Raw genomic sequence first — 22,870 nt, forward strand, 5'->3', positions numbered from 1 at the left:
CTTGAGAAAACATTAAAAGTGTGAGAAGAAAAGGTCTTTTATAACCAAATTTAATAACAAGAAGCCTTGATATTATCTAGCAAGTCACTTGACTTTTCTCCAAAGGACACCCACATGTGTCGGTGATAAATGAGATAAAATTGAAAAAAGACTTAAGAAAGTTGGATGTTATCATGGAGTACAAAAAGTAGGTGGGGGTAAGGTCGACTAACTCAAAAAAATTAGAGTATTTTGCATGCAATGAAAAGAGAGAAATTTTTTGAAGAATAGATAATAAAAAAATAATAAAAACAAATACAAAAATGAAAAGATGGACCCACCACCTCTTTGCATTCAAAGATTAGTTACCATAGGATTCAAATTGTGTGCTACAGGATCAAAACACATTGTTACAGGATTGAGATAATCTGCTCCATAAAGGAAAATTTCACCCAGAACTACCACTAATGTCTTGGGAATCAAGGAAATATTCAAAGAAAATGGAAAGGGTGCAAACAAAGATGCTACGGGAGAAAACAGAGCTGCTACAGGAAGGAAAATTTCACCTAGAACAACCACTAGTGTCTTGGAAATCAAGGAAATATTCAAAGAATATGGAAAGGGTGCAAACAAAGATGCTACAGGAGAAGAGAGAGCTGCTACAGGAAGGATCAAAGATGCTACAACGAAGAACAAAGTTGCTTTCGGATGAAGAGAAAGTGCTATAGGAAAATCACAGATTGCTACAGGAAGCTTGATAGTGGACAAAATTTCCCTCAAACCCTAACAAGGAGGAAATAATCATGAGATAAAGAGAAAGTACATATTTTCCTTTGCTACCTATGGAAAAGGAGACTGTGAAATTCTTTAATTGTTTAGCACTACATCCCGTAGCTAATTTATGATAAAATATGGGAATACATAAATGAAGTATGGGTGTTTCTTTAATCATGATGAGAAGGGGAATTTATTTTTTTTAGTTGAGCATGAGATGTGCTCTCTTTCAAACAGTGTAAACAATTTTTTTCATTCTACTCTTGCCTTAAAAAAAATTAAGTGCATGGAAAACTCCAAAACTTATGGAAGGAAAAGGAAAATTCAATACCTAATAGTGATAAAATTTTATTGAATCCATGGAAGGAGGACTTAGGAAAATAATAAGTTGATATTGAGAGGGGAGAAATCAAAGAAAGGATTAGAAGAAAGGACAAGAAAAAGAGAAGAAATAAAAGTTGAGCTAAAGAAAAAGGAAGAAACTAAAGAGCATGCATGCTTCCATTCAATAGAGGAAGCTACATCCACATCAGTGTGGGACATTATAAAAGTCATCTGAGGAATAAGAGGAGAACACCAGGCAAATAATATGATAGGTTTCTTAGAGGATGAGCAACAATTTCAGTAGGGGGCATGATGGGCCTCCAAATTAGAAACAAGTTAAGGTCCATTTAACTTTTCTTGGGCACATAAAGTTTATATTCAATCTCTTCTTCTACACTTAATAATGTTTTTTACCTTTAATATGTTCTTAGGAAGGTTTAGAGATAATTTTATATTATGTGTCTAATATTATTTTTTTTAGAGAATATTAAGTAAATTTTGAATGACATAATATAGGGACTTGCTCCCTACTACAAGATGGACCAAGATTAGATAATAAATGAACAAGATATCATGAAATTATTGAAAATTCCTACAACTTCACTAATTGAGACACTCTAGGAATGTGTTCCCTATTATTTAATTAAGATTCCTAGTGTTGGGACGAGATCCACTTTTTGAGGGATTTTTGAGGGGAAATTTGCCTCCTTTCAAGGAGGATGCTTCCCCATCTATTTGTATAAGTAACAATTCAAATTTTCCTCCAGGGGAATGTATTTCTTAGTCTTTTTGTGGATAAAACTTTTTATTTAGAAGCTCCACATTCATTTCTAGCAGGGTTGTACTTGGATTGGTTTACTAGTTCACAAATCTAGAATTTCTCGAAGTCTCTTGTAGCAAAATAGTAGTAATTTTCAGCTATTTTTTAGCATGTGCTAACAATTCTATTTGATTTTATTCCACTTGCATTGAGTCCTAATAATAATAAATTTAATAAAAAATTTACCCCATATCATTTGCATTTGATTAGGTTGGGAATTTGGTATGTTAACTAGCTCACTGATTCTTGAATTTCTAGTTTCTTCAAAAGTGATTTTCTGCTATTTTTTAGCACATCTTAAAAAGCGTATTTTTGAGTGATTTTACTTGTACTAGAGTCCTAGGAAATCGTACTTAATAAAAAAAAATTACCCCATGTCATTTGCATTCGATTTTCTTGGTCATTGGTGAGATAACTTAGAGGATAGACTAGTTGGAAGACTAGTTATTTAGTCTTTCCAAGTATAAAAATCATAATCTTTTATGGTGTGTAGGTGCTACTATGTATTTTCAGGGTTATAATTTCATTTAAACTCCTTATTCTACCACCATCTCCTTCTTTCTACCTCAACAACTCCTCCAAAACATTGTTCACCGATAGTACATTTCAGGTTTGCAGAAAGTGACAGTGTGCATTGTTTCTTGTGCAAGATGGGCCCATGAAGGGTATCAAACTTAAAAAGGAAAAAATAAAACCTTATTCTACCTTACACTACCATTTCCCACCTTTATATCACCTTTTCCACCCTCAGAATTCTCACTAACGCAATCTTGTAGAAAAACAGAGAAATCTTGTAGCATCATGTAGCAATCCTGTAGCGGTGTTGTAGCATCCTGTTGCATTGTCTAAACTTAACCAGATTTACTTTAAGAGCTTGATTTTTGTATCTTGGGATTGAATAATGACCTCCATACTTTGAATCCATGGTTGGGGAGAACCTAGGAGGACTTTAGACTCATCCCTCCTTCACTACAAGTACAAAACAACAATTAAAATTAGTAGATAAAATTAGTAGAATCATCTGTGTGATGTACTTGTTGTCATGATTCATCATGTTTTATTCAAGATCCCTTTATTGTATGTTGATGGGATACTCATGTTGTTGCCATGCATGTTTTCATTGAGATCCCTTTTATGCCATGTTGGCGGGATGCTCATTATCATCATGCATGACTTTGTGTCATATTGATAGGAATCCTTTTGACTGAGAGTTCCTATAGTGGAACATCTATTGGAGCCACTCCTATGTGAGGGCATTTTCCTTGTATGATACTAATGTCACCCCTTATGTACATCATCACTATTGACAACACTTAATGCAGCAGCTTACACCATCTTGACACCGGGGCCTGGAGACGTAGTCTGTCCTGGACGAATTCCATTATTAACGGCTTATGTTTTCATGTGTTGATGATTGACATGTTCCTCTTCATTACAACATGCAGATGTATCCATTTATGTTCTTTTAAAAATGCAATTTTACACATCACGAAAGCAAAAGGTCTTGGAAGGGTCCTTTGTCACACTCGGGCCTAGATCAAAAAACTTACAACGGACTTATTGGTGTCCTGCATGTCGTAAAGGGGTAGAATCAATTATGATGCACTGGAATATCAAACTCTTTTTTTTGTTTATCTAAATTGGTGATTTAATACATTTCAAGTTATTCCTTCCTTCTATCTTCGATGTGTCTGGCTTTAGTGAATAAATCCAAGTGGTTCCTAAGATCCAAGACTAGGTGGGTTGTTGTAGGTCAAATTGACATTCATTCTATAAGCTAAAGGCCCTATGTAGTCAGAATAAAGAAATGGTAGTTGTAGTTTAAACCCGTCCCGAAAATCTGTGATACCGACAAAGCATTCCTTGGTTGAAGGCTATAGGTTGGTGCATCTAATAACAAAATTTGGGTAAGGGATGGAGTGTGAAAAATGTAAATATATAAATGATGTGCCCATGGACCTTACCCACTAAGCAAGCAGCTAATTCAATAAAAAAGTTTCGTGAGGCATCTGGGGCGTAGCGGTACATAGTAAACTAAGTGCCATACGTTCCTTCTAGGCATTCGTCAAGGCAAGTGGTTGATTGGGAAGCTTGCTCGAAATGACGTATATAAAGGCCTGATCTAAACCTACTTCACTCAAAGATTAAAAAGAAGTTTATTCTCCTGCCTGATATGCCGTATTTCAATTAAAAAAGTCTTATTGATAAATAAAGTCTAAAAATGAACACCTCATTTAATGGAAAAAAGGATTAATTTAAGATATGGAACTCAATATATATATACTAATATGATTAATAATAACATGATTTACAGAGAATGGTAACAAGCATGTTGGATGCAACATAATTAATTGAAAGCACAACAAAAGATAAGGGTTAACATCGGTATTCGCGTAGTGATATGTATCAAGATACTCACTTGCTATGTAAAGTAAACGAGAAAACCATACAAAATGAATAGTATATATAGTTCGAAACATGAAATAAGAGCACGATTTAGAACCTGGAGCGAATAAAAACAACCTTCCTTCGCTCCTCGAATGGAAGATTGGGATTAGGAGCATCCTACTCCTAAAGTCAAAAACTGTCAAACTTATGGTTCTCACCTTCTTTAAGAACTTATCAATAAGGACCAAGGACAAGTAAATCCATCACCCTCATCCATTTCTATGACATTTCCCATCATTTCCAATCCTTTCCAACTCATTTTCCTCATTCTCTTGAAGTGCTACAGGAAAGCTCTATTTTGCTATAGGATTGCCAAAATAGAAAGGGATGAAATTATTTTTACTATATCTCAAAAACCATGCATCCATTGGATGATTCCTTTCATGTGGAGATGCATAGGTATTATACTAACATTCTTAAGAAATGTCAGCAAATTCCAATGCATACTTTTCATGAAATTGGTCGCCATCACCTACAACCATTTTCAAATTTTATCAAGATTCATGCATCCATTGGACAATATTATTTATGCGGCGATGCATGAGGCTGATGGAAACATGCTAAAAAGTTTCAAGTGAATCCAATCTACCATTTGAGAGATATGAATTAAACAAGTCTACTACAGGATTGTCCTGTAGTGCTACAAGATTGATAAGAATTGCTAAAGGATTGTGATCGGCATAGAGAGAGGGATTATATATTATGTTTTCCTTGGGGTAATGAAAAAATAAGTCTACCAAACCTTCATCATCCATACTCCACAATATTTACTCACTTCTTCACCCAAATAATCATCTTTGTCCATAAAAAAACCTTGTTTTCAACACTCCTTTCATTATTTTCACCACAACCATAGCTTACAATCCTTCTACATGAGCTTAAAATGAGTTATTAGAGTTTTTGGATGCATTTTATGAAGTTTGTTTTGATCATAAGGTGGTCTATGTGACTACTACAGGAAATAACCCAATCCTGTATCAGTCTGCACAAACCCTCCAAGACCCCAGTCAAAATCACTTTGAAGCACAAAAATGAAGAATTGGCTATCGTGAAGGATTGAGGGATCATCTCATTGATAATGGGAAGCCACACAACATCTGAAAGGCTACTATAGGGTCACTTATCATCTCCAGCAATAGACTTTGATCCATGTTGGAACCTATTTTTGATCATATGAATCATGGCTTCAATCAAAAATGAAAAGATTCCATCCAATAAAAAACAATTGATGAAAGTGACATTTTGTACCTCAGAGAGAATTCCAACAACTTTGTCAATGTTCCAACAACCTCATGCAAGCATCAACAAGTCTATCATCAGCTACAACACTCAAATCATGAGCATCTCAGCATCAATATTTTATCGAGGGATGTGAAGAAACAACAACAACAAAAAACCTAGAAGATCTATGGATTCAAGGTTATCAATAATAGGAACTCCAATAGATTATCACATGTAGCTTTGATATCGCCAAAGGCAGTCTCCACATCTATAGCGACATCCTAAACAAGAAAAACATGCATGGCAAGGCACCAGTATTCAACTCTTTAACCTCACCCTTCGAAACTATTCTAGCTTGAGAAAACATTAAAAGTGTGAGAAGAAAAGGTCTTTTATAACCAAATTTAATAACAAGAAGCCTTGATATTATCTATCAAGTCACTTGACTTTTCTCCAAAGGACACCCACATGTGTCAGTGATAAATGAGATAAAATTGAAAAAAGACTTAAGAAAGTTGGATGTTATCATGGAGTACAAAAAGTAGGCGGGGATAAGGTCGACTAACTCAAAAAACTTATAGTATTTTGCATGCAATGAAAAGAGAGAAAAATTTTGAAGAATAGATAATAAAAAAATAATAAAAACAAATACAAAAATAAAAAGATGGACCCACCACCTCTTTGCATTCAATGATTAGTTGCCATAGGATTCAGATTGTGTGCTACAGGATCAAAACACATTGTTACAGGATTAGAAAAAATTGTTACAAGATTGAGATAGCCTGCTACATGAAGGAAAATTTCACCCAGAACTACCACTAATGTCTTGGAAATCAAGGAAATATTCAAAGAAAATGGAAAGGGTGCAAACAAAGATGCTACAAGAGAAAACAAAGCTACTACAGGAAGGAAAATTTCACCCAGAACAACCACTAGTGTCTTGGAAATCAAGGAAATATTCAAAGAATATGGAAAGGGTGCAAACAAAGATGCTACAGGAGAAAAGAGAGCTGCTACAGGAAGGATCAAAGATGCTACAAGGAAGAAAAAAGTTGCTACCGGATGAAGAGAAAGTGCTATAGGAAAATCACAGGTTGCTACAGGAAGCTTGATAGTGAACAAAATTTCCCTCAAACCCTAGCAAGGAGGAAATAATCATGAGATAAAGAGAAAGTACATATTTTCCTTTGCTACCTATGGAAAAGAAGACTGTGAAACTCTTTAATTGTTCAACACTACATCCCGTAGCTAATTTATGATAAAAGTTGGGAATACATAAATGAAGTATGGGTGTTTCTTTAATCATGATGAGAAGGGGAATTTATTTTTTTTAGCTGAGCATGAGATGTGCTCTCTTTCAAACAGTGTAAACAATTTTTTTCATTCTACCCTTGCCTTAAAAAAAAAAATTGTGCACGGAAAACTCCAAAATTTATCGAAGGAAAAGGAAAATTCAATATTTAATAGTGATAAAATTTTATTGAATCCATGGAAGGAGGAGTTAGGAAAATAATAAGTTGATATTGAGAGGGAAGAAATCAAAGAAAGGATCAGAAGAAAGGACAGGAAAAAGAGAAGAAATAAAAGTTGAGCTAAAGAAAAAGGAAGAAACTAAAGAGCATGCAGGCTTCCTTTCAATAGAGGAAGCTACATCCACATTAGTGTGGGACATTAGAAAAGTCATCTGAGGAATAAGAGGAGAACACGAGGCAAATAATATGATAGGTTTCTTAGAGGATGAGCAACAATTTCAGTAGGGGGCATGATGGGCCTCCAAATTAGAAACAAGTTAAGGTCCATTTAACTTTTCTTGGGCACATAAAGTTTATATTCAATCTCTTCTTCTACACTTAATAATGTTTTTTACCTTTAATATGTTCTTAGGAAGGTTTAGAGATAATTTTATATTATGTGTCTAATATTATCTTTTTTAGAGAATATTAAGTAAATTTTGAATGACATAATATAGGGACTTGCTCCCTACTACAAGATGGACCAAGGTTAGATAATAAATGAAAAAGATATCATGAAATTATTGAAAATTCCTACAACTTCACTAATTGAGACACTCTAGGAATGTGTTCCCTATTATTTAATTAAGATTCCTAGTGTTGGGAACGAGATCCACTTTTTGAGGGATTTTGGAGGGGAAATTTGCCTCCTTTCAAGGAGGATGCTTCCCCATCTATTTGTATAAGTAACAATTCAAATTTTCCTCCAAGGGCATGTATTTCTTAGTCTTTTTTTAAATAAAACTTTTTATTTAGAAGCTCCACTTTCATTTCTAGCAGGGATATACTTGGATTGGTTTACTAGTTCACAAATCTAGAATTTCTCGAAGTCCCTTGTAACAAAATAGTAGTAATTTTCAGCTATTTTTTAGCATGTGCTAACAGTTCTATTTTTATTTTATTCCACTTGGATTGAGTCCTAATAATATTAAATTTAATAAAAAAAATTACCCAATATCATTTGCACTTGATTAGGTTGGGAATTTGGTAGGTTAACTAGCTCACTGATTCTTGAATTTCTAGTTTCTTCAAAAGTGATTTTCTGCTATTTTTTAGCACATGTTAAAAAGCATATTTTTGAGTGATTTTACTTGTACTGGAGTCATAGGAAATCATACTTAATAAAAAAAATTACCCCATGTCATTTCCATTTGATTTTCTTGGTCATTGGTGAGATAACTTAGAGGACAGACTAGTTGGAAGACTAGTTATTTGGTCTTTCCAAGTATAAAAATAATAATCTTTTATGGTGTGTAGGTGCTACTATGTATTTCCAGGGTTATCATTTCATTTAAACTCCTTATTCTACCACCATCTCCTTCTTTCTACCTCAACAACTCCTCTAAAACACTGTTCACTGATAGTACATTTCGGGTTTGCGGAAAGTGGTAGTGTGCATTGTTTCTTGTGCAAGATGGGCCCATGAAGGGTACCAAACTTAAAAAGGAAAAAATAAAACCTTTTTCTACTTTACACTACCATTTCCCACATTTATATCACCTTTTCCACCCTCAAAATGCTCACTGAAGCAATCTTGTAGAAAAACAGAGAAATCTTGTAGCATCGTGTAGCAATCCTGTAGCGGTGTTGTAGAATCCTGTTGCATGTCTAAACTTAACCAGATTTACTTTTAAGAGCTTGATTTTTGTATCTTGGGATTGAATAATGACCTCCAGACTTTGAATCCATGGTCGGGGAGGACCTAGGAGGACTTTAGACTCATCCCTTCACTACAAGTACAAAAAAACAATTAAAATTAGTAGATAAATTTCCACATTTGCATCACAAAGATTGTTCTCTTATGCAATGTGTCATGACTCTATTACTAAAGCTAAATTATCTTGAACTCGATGATAAGAAGAGAAACTCTTCAATGCAAGTATATTAGACCTAGTTTTTGAAGTCATCTTCTCATATTTTCCAGTCATATGCTTTAGATCAAGTTTCCTTTCTCAAGCAATTTTTCACATTCTGCAAATAGAGTAATGATTTACATTCCATAAGTAGAATCTCGATTTGCATCTATAAGTAGGCTCAAATATTTCATCTCTACAATCAACATTGTCTTTTACCTTCCTGCAATTGTAGTTAGTTAGTCTTTAGAGTTGATTCATGCTCTTTATTTTATGCAATTAGAATAGATTTACTTTCCTTGTCTTTTACAGGTTAAATTTTACATTTCAGGCATTTCAATTTCTATAATTCATGATATTCATTCCATTTCATCAGATCAATGAGAGAAGGACACATTTCATGTTGCGCATATAGTGTCGATACCTCTTAAGTTGGTATTAACCCTGAGGGTATAATTTAAGTTCGTAGCCATGGAAGTTGCAGCATTATTGTTGCACTATTGGGGCTCATCAAAACATAAACCAACAAATAAGGAAAACCTCTTACGACAATGATAGGAGGTTGAAATTGGAGGGCCAAGGCAGCTAGGGTTCGAAACACCCCGCCCACCCATTTTCAAACCCTATTTGCACATAGAAGCATTTGAATCCAAAACATTCCAATATCCAAGCATAATCCTGACAACCTAATTGTCTAGATATACATTCACTATCCACAATATCATCTCCCAATCCAGTGAGTATCATTATCAGTAATGTATTGCCTTCTCCTATTTTATGGATATGTACACATATAGAAATATTGAGAAATTGAATGTTTGTGTTTATACTTCCAGGTTTGGGGATATGCCAGATACGCAGAAGGTGAACATTTTGTTGAAGAAATTGGTGGAGAGTAGTTTCTCCTTCAAATTTGGCATTGATGAAATCTACTTTGATGCTATGGAGTATAGAAATACCAAGGGAATGCTTAATTAATTATGGAGGACCATTAAATAAAAGGGATGTTTGATTAGAGATGGTAATAAAACCATGGTGTGGTCGGGGTATGTGATGGTTTCGTTATTTACAAGTTTTCTCACATATAAAAGGAAGTAGATTTGACTATGTATCACTCTTTTAAAAAAAGGTCAAATTCACAAACTAATTTGAAGAGCTAATATACAACTAAGCAATCTTATTGAGCTGTGTGAAGTTTTGTGTTGAACTAGAATCTAAATCATGAGTTGATAAAAGAATAAGATTAAAATATTATATTAAAAATGTTTTTTTTTTAAATAAAATAAAATTTATGTTTTTAAATATATAAATAAATTTGGCATCTAAACATGTTTTAAGATATTCTTCCATGATTATTTTTATATCTCTCATAATTTTATTTTATTTTATTTTTATTTTTATTATAGTGTATAATTATATTTTATTTTCACATATTTTTATTTTATTTGTATTGTTATATATAATTATATTTATTTTCGCATCACATTTGAAAAGCGAAAAGTATCTAATATGCTTATTTCTCATAATTTTATTTAATTTTAAAAATATATATATAATTATATTTTATTTTCACAACCATGTGCGAATGTGAAAAGCACATCTTTCATAATTTTATGTTATTATCACAACACATATAATTATATATATTTTTTATTTTAACAACATATGTGAACATTGGAAGCACATTTTTCATAATTTTATTTTTATGCACAACACTTGAATATGAAAAGAAACCAATAAACTATATTAAATAACTATAAAGTATGGATTCCCTTACTATTTTTTTTATTTTTTATGATGTTTATAGATGTATACTGACCACATTTACTAATAAACAATAACTCCTTATAAACACAATTCACAATTTTTATAATATAAAACATATAGATCACAATTCACAATTTTTATAATATAAAACATATAGATCACAATTCACAATTTTTATAATATAAAACATATAGATAGACATAAAATTTTATCTCTCCATGAGATGTTGCAAATTATATCCATCCATTTATTAAAAAATCAATATTAATGAAACCCAATTCTAATATAGAGGAGCAGCTATTCGCCAACCATGGCAGCCACTGTCCAACAGCCATTGTCCAGTAGCCAATAGCCTTCCGCCTTCCACCCAAGCGTCTTTATCAAGCTCGTATCGGGAAGAAGCTTCCTTTCCCTCTCAAGGTGGTATCTCGGTTTTGATCCTCTCAAAAACTCCCCCACCCACAGCATGATTTGGGTAAAGCTCCCAAACCTTCCGCTCGAGCTTTCGACGCCGGACATTCTCGCATTGATAGGCAATGCAATCGGCAAGTTCATCTACGTCGACCCATGGTTAAGTGGCGAAAAAGACAAAAGAATCGCCTGGATTCTCATCGAAAAGCCATACAAGGGGGGCTATCCGGAACAAATTGAGATCTTCTGGGAAGGTTCCCGTTTATGCCAAAGGATTGACTTCTGGGGTATCCCGTTCAGATGCTCATCATGCCACCGAACGGGCCATCTCATCAAAGATTGCAAATACAGGCGCCACAGGAATCCCCCTGCCACAAAGGCAAAGGAAAGGCAAATAAACTCTGATAGTGACAGTCTCTCGGGGAGGCATTTCTCCTTCAAGTCATCAGACCATCATGGAGAGCAGGAAGACTCTCAAAACAGAGATGAATCGCCCAACCTTGCTGACTTTAAGAGCCTCCCACTTTCCCCTCCTCTTATGAATATGGCGGATTTCACCTGCCCCCCGATCCCGGAACAGCTCGAAGAGAATGCGGTCCCCTCCTCGCCACCGATGAATGCTGCAGACTTTGTTGTCGGCTCTCACCCCATCCAAATCTCCTCATCCTCGCCATCCCCCGCCGGCAAAGGAAAAGATCATTAGCTCTCTCCGACTCCATTTAACTCTCCTTCAGCCTCCCCGGTCAATGTTCTCGACAGCGACATTGACCTTCTCCTTAACCGTCAACCCTCCATCCTTGAACCGCTGACCATCCACAAACCCTCTTTCCCCATCATCAGTCCCGAATCCGCCAAAAACATTACTGTTAGAAAAAAGCACAGAGGTGGGAGCAGGCATTACAAAGGTCGAACGACAGCTACCGACTTGGGCGTTATCAATTTTCCTCTTATAGATGTTCCTGTTATGGAGTCTCCTCTGCCACAGCCCCTTAGAGCAAGTTTGGCTGGTCAACCTTCCAAATGACCTTCCTTATTTCATACAATATTCGGGGTTTAGGAGCGGCCCCCAAATTCTTGGCTCTGAAGGCGACTTTTTTTTCTGCCCGTCCTCATATCATTTTTATCCAAGAGACTATGCACTCCAGCTCGATTGCCTTGGCCTTCTTCAGAAGAATGTATCCTACTTGGCACATGGCTGCCACCAGTGCAGATGGCCTGTCGGGTGGGCTTGTAACTCTATGGGACCCTCTCATGGTAAAGGCAAAAGCCTACAAGTGTATGGCTGGTATTCTTATTTCGGCTTCCATTAGAGGAAGATCACAAACCATCAATCTGCTGAATGTCTATGCGCCCTATCGGAATAGACTTCCCTTCTGGGACTCTCTGCTCGATTCAGGTATCCTTGATATTAACTCTTTGCTCATTGCAGGTGACTTAAATTTCACTCTCAGAATGGAAGAATGCTGGGGTCAATGCTCTTCTATGGACAAACTGGCTGACAAAATGCGAGGGGAGCTATTAAAAAGAGATCTGGTTGACATCATCCCGGAGCCATTGGCTCCCACATGGGACAACAGCAGGCTGGGTCCTGCCTTCATTGCCAAACGAATTGACCGCTTTCTGCTGTCGTCCTTCATCATTGAACAATGGGGGATGCCGATAGCCAAAACTGGAGATGCCAATACATCGGATCACAAGCCCATCTCTCTAGTATGGGTGCGCGACGAGCAAAAAAAGGGCTATTCTTTCAAGTTTAACTCAGTCCATCTACAGGATGAATCTTTTGCTGTCTTCGTCAATTCCTGCTGGGGGAATATCAATCATGCCGAGGAGGCTGCCTTCCTCACTTTCCGTGAAAAAATTCTCAAGCTGCGGGAGGAAATCAAATCTTGGCAGATCAAGAAGAAGCAATCTGACTCACAGGATCTCAACAACATCAACCTCGAAATTAGTGTGCTCACATCAACAATTCATCTTCATGGCCTCTCCTTTGACAAAAAGGCTCATCTCTGGTCCCTGGAAAAAAGGAAACAAGCTCTGCTCCTAAAAGAGGAAGCAACTTGGAGGTTGAAAAGTCGAGCTACATGGCTCAAACAGGGCGACAAGAACACCAAGTTTTTCCACAATTTCGCCAGCGCCCGCAGATCGAAGAACGCGATATGGAAAATCGAAGATAGCAGTGGAAACCTCCTCTTCTCCCAACACGACATCTCTGCTGAGGCTACTACTTTCTTCAAAGCCCAATATAAACGGCAACACAGTGACATCAACGACATGCTGTGGGCGGTCGAACATCTCCCGGTTATGTTCGACGTCGAGGCAAATGACGACTTCCTTAAGCCAATCTCTGAAGGGGAGCTCTCAGACATAATAAAAAGCTTTAAAAAAGATAAAAGCCCGGGGCCCGATGGACTCCCGGTAGAATTCTACACACATTTTTATGATCTCTTCAAGCACGATCTTCTCAATATGGTGGACGCTTCCCGTCAGTCCGGAAGCATTAACAGCGCTCTCTCGGCCACCTTTATTGCTTTGATTCCCAAAAAAGAAAAAACCTCATCCTTCGGGGATTTCAGGCCGATCGCTTTGTGTAATGCGCTCTACAAGATTATCTCCAAGCTCATTGCAGAAAGAATGAAAAAAACCCTCAGCTCCTTTATTACACAGCAACAGCATGCTTTTCTAAAGGACAGGCTCATCCTCGACGCAGTCGCATTGGCTCAGGAGGGCCTCTTCTCTATCTCCACCAAGAACATTGATGCGGCGGCCCTCAAAATCGACTTAAAAAAGGCTTTTGATTGCATAAACTGGAGCTTCCTCAGAATTCTCTTGGCAAAAATTGGGTTAAGGCCACTGGCTATCAGTTGGATTATGGCATGCGTCGAAACTGTCCAATACTCTGTAATCATCAACGGCATTCCATCATCGTTCTTCCAAGCTGAAAGAGGGCTCCGCCAAGGTTGCCCTCTCTCCCCTCTCCTCTTTATTTTGGTGATGAATTCTCTCAGCACTCATATCAACCATGCAGTCGCCCAAGGCAGATGTAAACCTGTAAAGATTTGTAAGGACATCTCTCTTTCCCACAACTTCTTTGTTGACGATATTCTAATCTTTGCAATGCTATGTAAATCTTCTTGGGTCTGTCTATACGTGCTCTTACAGAAGTTCCGGGCTGCCACGGGCCTCATGATCAACAATGATAAAACAGTGCTATATCACAATAATTCTAACCCAGCTACAGCTCAATGGATCGCGGACCGCTTCGGCATCAACCTTGCTCTCTTAAAAGATGGACTTTCATATCTGGGTTTCCGCCTCAAAGTGAAGAGCAATCGGTGCCACGACTGGCTGTGGCTTATTGACCGCTTCTATAACAAAATCTCAAAATGGGAACTGCGGCTGTTATCCCTAGCCGGCAGACTCATTCTGGTACAAGCGGTGCTCTCCCAACTCGCAGTCTATTGGGGCCACCTCTTCATCCTCCCGAACAAAGTCATCAAGAAAATGCAGTCAATCGCTGCAAATTTCCTGTGGGGAGGACATTCTTACCAATCAAAAATTCACCTTGTAAGAATGGATCTTATCACAAAATCGAAGAAGAAAGGGGGATGGGGCCTCTTAAACATGAGGCTCTTTGGGAACGCGCTCATCTGCAAATCTCTGCACAGGGGTATTTTCGGGAGCAGCCCGTGGTCCGCTCTCATCAAGCAAAGGTATCTGAAAGGCAGGAACATGGAATACTGGCTCAGAAGGTCATCTCTCGGAATCAGGCATGGTTCTCCTATATGGTGCAGTTTCAGAAAGATCCAACTGTTTTTCATGAAGAATCTTAAATGGACTTTTTTTTCAGGCATATCTGTTCTCATTGGTATCGACCCTACCTTATATGACCTGGAATCTCTGATCCCCCCGGCCCTCCTCACCTTTTTCCACTCTAGGGGCATTTTCACCTGGTCCAAACTCATAGATTCATGGTCCTCCCTAGAGCCCATCTGGAAATCTGAACAACAACTTCACATCCCCCCCCCTCTTCGCCCCTTATGGTCCTCCTCCACTCTCTCCTTCTCCCGCCGGGGGATCCTACAACTTGGAACCAAGGACGAACTTATCTGGTCCCCAGACTCCTCAATCCACCCCATCACTGTTCGTCGTCTCTACTCCGCCCTCTCATCTGATCTCCCTCCCCCCCCAAATCTCTTTCCTCTCAAGCTTTGGAAAGCCCCCTGCCCACTCAAATCCATCTTATTTGCTTGGCTCCTCTTCTACAACAAGAACCTCTCCTGGGAAGTTCTCCAAAAGAAAGGGTGGCATGGTCCTAGTAGATGCCAACTCTGCCTAGCTGAAGTGGAAACGAACATCCATATGTTCTTTCAATGTGCTGCCTCCTCGGCGATCTGGTCCGAACTCTCCTCAATATATGGGTTTCCTCTTTGCTTTTTTACCTCTGTTCCGGATGCATTCTTCTGCTGGTCCACTCAACACCCCTCCTGGCTCGCCTTATTTATTCTTACATGTTGGCACATATGGAAGTGGAGATGCCGCCGCATCTTTCAGGACTTCAACCTGCCGCTGGACTCCATCATCTCGTTGATTGCCGGATCTCTGCCCCAGGACTAACGCTCTTATAGTCGCTGGCTCTTCACTTTTTTGTCTATTGTCTTCTGCATTCACATTACATGCAGGCTATATGCTTAACTTATGTTTTTTTGCCGGCTTATTTGGGCTCGCTGTTTTTTTGCCAGCCGTCACATCTCTTTTGATTTATGTGCCCTGTAATCATGTTTCTTTCGGGCCATATGTATCGCCATCCTATGGTTCTTTTACAGGTTCGCTGATCTTCGGAACTACAGTCATTCAGATCTTCTTCCTTCGGGGATCCTCTTCCCCCATTATGATCCTTACGGCTTTTCTACCATATGTATTTTTGACAGTTATATGATCTTAATATAATCTATATAGTTTTTTTCTCTCTGAAAAAAATTAATAACCTTTGCTTTCATAGGTTTAATTTATAATTTTTTTATTAAGAGTGATAGTGAGACCACACAATGGCCCATCGCTTAAACATATTTGAGAAAGTATTTCATATTTTAGATTATGATGGTCGGTGACTAAAAGGTTTTGAGTTAAAAGAATGACATCAAAATAAAACACTCTTAATGTTAATAAAACACAGTTTCAATTGAGGTTGACTGATACGTTGGTATTGGTATACGTTGATATAATAAACCAAACAAAAAAGCTCCTTATGAATTTGGACTAAATTTTGCATAAAAGGGAGGAGCTTGACTATCTCGTAGCAATAGTCACTCCGTATTAGTGAACACTAGTCATATTTTAATATCTCAACTTTCATCATTGATGGATCATGTTGCTATCAACGTATACTGAATTTAATAAAAACTCTTTTTTGACATTACAACAATATTTTTTTAAATCCTTTAGTTAAAAATTTAAAATTTTTAATTTAATGTCATTGCTTTTTCTTAAAAAATAGTTGAAAGTCAAAGCAAAGGCGAATTGAGAAACAAAAGTAGAAGAGTTTAAAGTGTCAAAAAAAAATCACTATAAAAGATAATATATGATGATCATCTATCTGATTTTATGAAATTAAGAGATTAGTTAAAATTCTTTAAGAATGTATTTTTATGATCATAACGAATATAGAAAAGTGTATTTAGATTATTGTAATTTTTTTTACTTAATAAGTCAAGAAGGTTGGTAGTGTGACAAAGACTTTAAAAATTAGAATGGATATGAGTAAGAGATGGGGAATCAAAGAGAAAGTTCTTCTCATCTTCAACCTTCTCCCTATTGCAAAGGTGACAAACATTTTGGTCCCAAGGTGTCTTGGAAATATACCAACGCTCAATTGGACTTTGGAGATCATGAGAATTAGTTCTAATCTTGGCAATGCTCATTTTCTTCTTGGAACTCCTTAAGATAGAAAGATAGTTATGGTTTTTTAAATTGGGTTTGATTACCTCTTTATTATGCATTAACTTCCTTTTTCCCTCTAAATCCTTATCCTCCCAAAACTTATCATTAAATTTGGAAGTAATAATATTTTTAATATTGTATTTATTTTTCAATTTTATCTCCTCCTTGACACCCCAATGGTCTAGCCAAGTTTGAGCATCCTTATGCTATCCTTGCTTGAGCCAGAGGTGGGGTTTTGGCTTGAGGTAGAAGAAATTTTACGATACCTCTTGGCTTCCATGTTGTATAGCTTCTTGTTATAGATAACATACCTAATCATAGATATCCTTTCAATGGGAAAAATGCTAGATTCAATAGAGAGGACATCGTAGGAAGTATTTCCATTAATCTTGAGATTGTAGGTTATAATTTTTTTTTGAATTGACTCAATCCTTCTCCATGATTCCATAGATATACTACAACCCCAAACCTCACATTCATATAAGATAACATGGGTGATGAGAGTCTTAGACAAGAAATTTGTTTTTTACTTCATCCCCAATTGTTTTTTGACTTCCTATTGCTTTCAAGCCCTTAATAAGTTTTTCAGCCTCCAATTATCATTTTCTCAATGTTGTAATTCTCATTGAGCAGATGATGAATGTCAATTCCCAAATATTTGTATGAAGAAACATTCTCCAAATAGTTATTAGCATAAATGAAATTACCAAAGTAGATCTTTTTGAATTTAATTATCATGACTTTAATCTTATAGGTATCTTCGAGAAGCAATCTTGGAGGATTCTGAGTTGGTTGTTGAGATTGCTATGGATCCTAGCTAAAAGATGATATCATCAACATAAAGTGGGAGAATAACTACCATACCAATGATCTTGTGTCCATCACATCCTACAACTTCAAAACACTCTTCTAACTTATAAATTTAAATGCCAAAAAGTGTAGGGGATAAGCGACATCCTTGATTATGATATTGCATGTAATTTCTTCCGACCAACAATCAATGGTCCTGATTTTGGAAATAAGATTACCGTATAGCCTAGTCATAACAACCCAACCCTCAGCTCGGGAGGAACCATTGTAATGGATGCTTCACATTATTATTATTATTATTAGTATAAATATATATTAAAAAAAAATTGATATTTTTTTTAAATATTATTAAATTTATTCAAAAATATTTAAATACAATATTATTTTTTATCATTATACATTCATAAATACTAATAAATATTAATGAAGAAAATGTTAACAATGATATATCCATGATATTAGCTCATGGGGCTTTGGATTGATGGTGAATGGGTTAAGGTACTCCTTGTGATAGGTCACTGTTTCAAATCTCCCATAGGTGCTTACCTACCAAATAAATAAAAAAACATATATCCATGATATTGAAATTTAAACAAAAAGAAGAGTTATATATATAATATTGCTATTTCAAAATTAATTATATGATAAGCCATACGCGAAAATACAAATGAATCAAACAACACATGAATCCAAGCAAAAAATCTCCTTATGAATTTGGACTAAATTTTGCATAAAAGGGAGGAGCTTGACTCTCTCGTAGCAATAGTCACTATGTATTAGTGAGCACTAGTCATATTTTAATATCTCAGCTTTCATCATTGGTGGATCATGTTGGTATCAACGTATATTGAATTTAATATTATTTATTTATTTTTATAGCACAACAATATTTCTTAAAATTTTTAATTTAAGTTATTGTTTTTTTCTTAAAAATTAGTGAAAGTCAAAGCAAAAGCGAATTCACAAACAAAAGCAGAAGCGTTTAAAGTGTGGAAAAAAAAATTAGTATAAAAGATAATATATGATGATGATCTATCAGATTTTATGAAATTAAGATATTAATTAAGATTATTTAAGATTTTATTTTTATGATCATAAAAAATAGAGAATAGTGTATTTAGATCACTGTAATGTTTTCTATTTAACAAGTCAAGAAGGTTGGTAGTGTGACAAAGACTTTGAAAATTAGAATGGATGTGAGTAAGAGATGGCAATCAAAGAGAAAGTTCTTCTCATCTTCAACCCTCTCCCTATTGCAAAGGTGACAAACTTTTTGGTCCCAAGGAGTCTTAGGAATACACCAACGCCCAATTGGACTTTGGAGCTCATGAGAATTAGTTCTAATCTTGGCAATGTTCATTTTCTTCTTGGAACTCCTTAAGATAGAAAGGTAACTCTGGTTTTTTAAATTGGGTTTGATTACCTCCTTATTATACATTAACATCATTTTTCCCTCTAAATCGTTATCCTCCCACAACTTATCATTAAATTTGGAAGAATAATATTTTTAATATTCTATTTATTTTTCAATTTTATCTCCTCCTTGACACCCCAATGGTGCAGCCAAGTGTGGGCATCCTTATGCTAGCCTCGCTTGAGCCAAAGGTGGGTTTTTGGCTTGAGTTAGAAGAAATTTTAGGATACCTCTTGGCTTCCATGTTGTATAGCTTCTTGTTATACATGGCATACCTAATCACAGATATCTTTTCAATGGGAAAAATGCTAGGTTTAATAAAGAGGACATGGTAGGGAGTATTTCCATCAATCTTGAGGTTGTAGGTTATATATATATATTTTTTTTTATTGACTCAATCCTTCTCCATGATTCCCTAGATATACTGCAACCCCAAACCTCACATTCATATAAGATAACAGGGGTGATGAGAGTCTCAAACAAGAAATTTGTTTTTTACTCCATCCCCAATTCTTTTTTGACTTCCTTTTGTTTTCAAGCCCATAATAAGTTTTTCAGCCTCCAATTATCATTTTCTCAATGTTGTAATTCTAATTGAGCAGATGATGAATGTCAATTCCCAAATATTTATATGAAGAAACATTCTCCAAATAGTTATTAGCATAAATGAAATTACCATAGTAGATATTTTTGAATTTAATTATCATGACTTTAATCTTATCAGTATCTTGGAGAAGCAATCTTGGAGGATTCTGAGTTGGTTGTTGAGATTGTTATGGATCCTAGCTAAGAGATCATATCATCAACATAAAGGGGGAGAATAATTACCATACCAATGATCTTGCGTCCATCACATACTACAACTTCAAAACACTCTTCTAACTTATAAATGTAAATGCCAAAAAGTGTAGGGGATAAGGGACATCCTTGATTAACTATGATATTGCATGTAATTTCTTCCGACCAACACTCAAAGGTTGTGATCTTGGAAATAAGATTACCATATAGCCTAGTCATAACAACCCAACCCTTAACTCGGGAGGAACCATTATAATGGATGCTTCACATCTTTATTATTATTATTATTATTATTATATATTACACAAAAAATTATTTTGATAATTTTTTTAAATATTTAATCTAATAATATTAGTTTTTTATTCAAAAATATTTGAATAAAATATTATTTTTTATCATTATACATTCACGAATATTCATAAATATTAATGAAGAAAATGTTAACAATGATATATCCATGATATTGATATTTAAACGAAAAGAAAAGTGATATATATATATATATATCAAAACTGATTATTTAATTACATATTATTAATAATAAATTATACACTTAGAGATGGCGATATGGCTCTCCTCTAGTGCGGTGGCTAGGGTTCGTCCCTAGCTAGCTGGTTGTCTATTCTCCTTTCGAATTGTGAAAATTAAATGCAATACCACCCTCAGTGTTTGAGATCTTCAATCTCTTCCTCATCAGTGATGGTTGAATCGATACAGCTTACAGTCCTTCCTACTTTGTCGGTCGGAAAAAACATTTTGATGCATGTGTCGGGGAATTTTCTATCCTCCTTCTCACCTTTTGACAACATTCCTTCATCGACCTTTAGTACTTGCCTCGCCTTGAATATTACATAGTCCTCAACGGCTTTAATATCTGGCTTAGAATCATTCTACGTGCCATCATCTAGTGAGTTGTCAGTTGTGCCTCGCTTTGGCAAGGAGTGCTCTTGTTTAATGAAGTCTCTTGTATATTTTTGTGAAAATGTGAAGGTTGCTTCTTTCCTGTAGCGCAACTTAATATAACTGTTATATACCGAATCTTAGAGGATTTATGTGTAAGATCATAATACACTGGAAAGGCTACAATCTTGGAACTCAATTGAGTCCACAATTTCGAAAATAAAACTACATGCATGGTGCTTTGATTACATCTTATAGCTTGATTTGATGACTTGGTTCCTAGATACAGTTTTGATATGACTTCCTAGGTTACTCGGCATGGATATTATCCTATTTCCTTTCCCCAAAGCTACATACGAGAAGCGAAATGCAGGAGTTCAATTACATTCACTTGCAAAATGCTTCTCCGATTCAATTCGTTATTCCTTTCTTCCATGCTTTGATGTAGTTAAATTTAACTATTGTACTCATCCCAAAATTCTAATCAATCCACCAAAAGGTGTGATTTGACGGTAATGTTTTCCACATCAACCATCTGTTTTTTGAAAACTCTGCGTTATCACTATTTCTAACTTGTTAGCTAATTTACTACATTCATATAATTTATATTTGCAAAAAAAAAAACAAAACAAATCAAAAACAAAAACAAAACAAACAAGTATATAAAGAGTGCATCCACACAGTACCCATCTTTCACCTACATATGAATACAAGCAAGATGATATATATACACTCTGATAGCAAAATTAATGTATTATGTATTTCCATGGTACAATTCATACGTAAGAAATATTTCAGTAATTGGAGTACATCCCATGAGGACTTTTCCACATAGAAAATTTTCATATTTCCTCGTCAGAACTCAAACTTTTACATCTACTGTCACGGAAATAATTTAATATTCACTGATATTTCCATTACTATAATCATACCATTCAGTTGTGAAAAATAAAGACAACTTATTAATCTCCACTGATACTCCATTTACTTTAAGCATACCAAAAATTGTACAAAATAATGGAAGCAATAACCTCAAACCAGCGGTTTAGTCTGAAGAATTAACTTGGAAAGAATTAATTTCCTCCCAATCATGAACCTCCTCCTCTCGTTCTCCTCCCTGCTGACATATTTCTTTTCCCCATAATCAACAACCTTTGTTGTTCTAGTAAAGGAATTTTTATGCCTCACTTTCCCTAGTAGACTTTCTATAACAACATCTCATTTTTTCTGGGTTCTGCCAATCCCCATGACCTAGGATTTTCCATTTTTTTTTAAATGATTATTTTTCTTCCTTTAAAGCCTGCCTTTTCCACTATGGTGCTTATTCACCCATTCTAGTGTTGTTTCCCCTGCACTCAGTGATTTTCCAAGATTTCTCTCTCCTCATCTACTCAATCACATAATTTCGCTCCAACGATTTTTTTGGAGTGATTTGGGAAATTTTTCTTTTTTTCTCCATCCAATCCATCCACCCTTGATAATGGATTGGAATAATGATCTCATTCGTTCATTTTTTCTTTTCCAAGTTAGTTCTTCAAATGATATATTTATTTATTTCCAAACAATTAATTACATTATCATAGTTTTTCCCACAAAGTAAATCTTGGCTTTCATGCCATTTGTAACAGTAATTCGATTACTAAAACAATAACAATAATTTGACTATAATATTTTATAGAACATAGGGGGCATTACATCTCCTCCCCCAATAGAAAATAAAATCATCCTCGTTGTTTATTATTCAACCATTTCTTCGGCAAACAAAGTTGGATAAGTTGTTTTCATGCTATCTTCCAGTTTCCTAATAGCCTCCTTGGGAGTAAAGTGTCTCCACGACACTTTAATCTAAGCAACGACCCGATTACAAAGCACGATCTCTTTTCGCTCCATGATACGAAGT

The sequence above is a fragment of the Pinus tabuliformis genome, chromosome 6 (genome assembly GCF_031772625.1).
Source record: "Pinus tabuliformis cultivar Carrire ecotype Pingquan chromosome 6, CPIR1, whole genome shotgun sequence".
Classification (NCBI taxonomy): Eukaryota; Viridiplantae; Streptophyta; class Pinopsida; order Pinales; family Pinaceae; genus Pinus; species Pinus tabuliformis.